This window comes from Ovis canadensis, chromosome 7 (genome assembly GCF_042477335.2).
Source record: "Ovis canadensis isolate MfBH-ARS-UI-01 breed Bighorn chromosome 7, ARS-UI_OviCan_v2, whole genome shotgun sequence".
NCBI lineage: Eukaryota > Metazoa > Chordata > Mammalia > Artiodactyla > Bovidae > Ovis > Ovis canadensis.
The window spans coordinates 72965086-72967076 of NC_091251.1; the positions used below are offsets into that span (position 1 = coordinate 72965086).

At 41.5% G+C, this 1991-nt stretch overlaps 1 non-coding gene across 1 annotated transcript; it reads left to right on the forward strand.

The window, feature by feature from the left end:
* Positions 1-1457: 1457 nt before the first annotated feature.
* On the forward strand, positions 1458-1529 carry TRNAY-AUA (transfer RNA tyrosine (anticodon AUA)). The gene has a single exon. It is a non-coding gene; the product is annotated as a tRNA-Tyr (tRNA).
* The last annotated feature ends 462 nt before the right edge of the window (positions 1530-1991 follow it).

The following is a 1991-nucleotide window of genomic DNA, read 5'->3' on the forward strand; positions in this document are numbered from 1 at the left end:
TTGAGCTGAATACTCCTTTTCTGTCCTCAGACTGGGTCTTACATCTTTGGTGCTGCTGGTTCTCAGAACTTTGGAGTCAGACTGGAATTTCTACCACCTGCTTTCCTATATCTATAGCTTCAGAAAGCAGACTGTGAGACTGTCTAGCCTCCATAGTTGTGTGAGCCAATTTCTTATAATAAATTTCTTCCTATATAGTCAGTTGGTTTCATTTCTTGGAGAACTCTAATATAGTCCCTTATCATGATATGACTATGCCTTTGTGACTTTAGGACAACCAGATGTCTGGTCCCTTCTGGCTGTTTATTATCAACTGCCAACATTTCTCATTGCCAACAGAGGTCAACAGAAGTCATTAAATTGATAACTCTACCTGCCATCTTACCTTTCAGGATGGCCTACTACTCTCTATGACTTTCCAGATTCTTTCCATTCTGTAAAATTCAGTCTTCCCTGTAAGACAAGGACAGTTTTTGACTTCTCCTTTTAAAACAGGAAAAAAATTTCTCTCTCTCCAAAATCATTTATCCTCTTTTCCATTGTCAGGGTCTATTTGAATTTTTATATAGTCCTCTTAAGACTAGATAGAAATGGTTACTAAATCCACTATTTAGGGTGATACATTACTGGCTAGAATCTTTGCAAGGGTTTGTTTCTTTGAAAATAAAATGTAAAAGGTAACCTAAACCTAATTTTTATTAGAATATAATCACTTTACAATGTTGTATTAGTTTCTGCTATACAGTGAAATGAATCAACTATAAGTATACATATATCCTCTCTGTCTTGGACCTCCCTCTTACCCACTCTTACATCCCAACAATCTGGGTCATCACAAAGAGCTATATACAATTATTTATTCCTAATAATTTCCTCTAGATTTTACCTAATGATACAGACCTCTCTGTTTCTCTTCATTTGTCTTTAAGAGAAACATTTATTCCTTGGATAGTTAACATTTATTGAGCAACTTCTAGGTAACTGGCAATTGCATTAGGTACTCAGCATCCAAAGATGAATGCTCTCAGGCTGTGCAAGGGACATCTGTATGTCTTCCTGCTGGTCACTTCAGAAGCCTGGGGTCCCTACTAGGAGTCCTGGGTGAGCCTTTCCCTCTTCCCTTCTGCTCTCTCTGATTCCATAATGATGTTCTGAGCACTGGATGTTCATCTGGTTACTAAGGTATTGAACAGGTTTCTTGCTTGCTATTAGGGTGTGATTTTAAAGGGAAGTCTCCCTTTTTTTTTTTTCCCCTCTGCCACTTTTGAATACTAGGCTGTGATCATTCCCAACTTTATACTTCATCACGATCCATGTAGTATAATCTTTATACCATCAACTATGTATGCTCCCTTACTTTTTTCTGACTGTGCTTTCCTCCCCTCGTTCACTGCTCACCACTCCTGCCTTTCTCATCAGGGTCTGCTGTCTGCTCAGTTGCCTGGGACCCAGCTCCTTCCCTGGTGGCTCAGATGGTAAAGCATCTGCCTATAATGCAGGAGACCCAGGTTCAATCCCTGGGTCGGGAAGATTTCCTGGAGAAGGAAATGGCAGCCCACTCCAGTATTCTTGCCTGGAAAATCCCATGGATGGATGTAGTCTGGTAGGCTACAGTCCATGGGGTCACAAAGAGTTGGACACGACTGAGCTACGTCACTTTCACTTTTCTTTCAGCACCTCTGAGTTTGTTCATTACCTCTGGGCCCTTACCCTCATCCTCCTCTTGCCTGTGCTCCCCAAATTACTCTTCTCTTACTTGACTGTACAAAGCAGAATTTCCAGAAACAGGAAAGCCTCTTTACCATCCCATCTCATTAACAGTCTCTGTGACCCAGTCACTGCCATGTAGCAACAGAGGAACACAAGAGGCTGATTTGGTTGGACAAGACTGAGAAATATTGGCAATACCTCCCTGATGGCTCAGAAGGTAAAGAATCTGCCTGCAATGCAGGAGACCCAAGTTCAGTCCCTGGATCAGGAAGAGCCCCTGG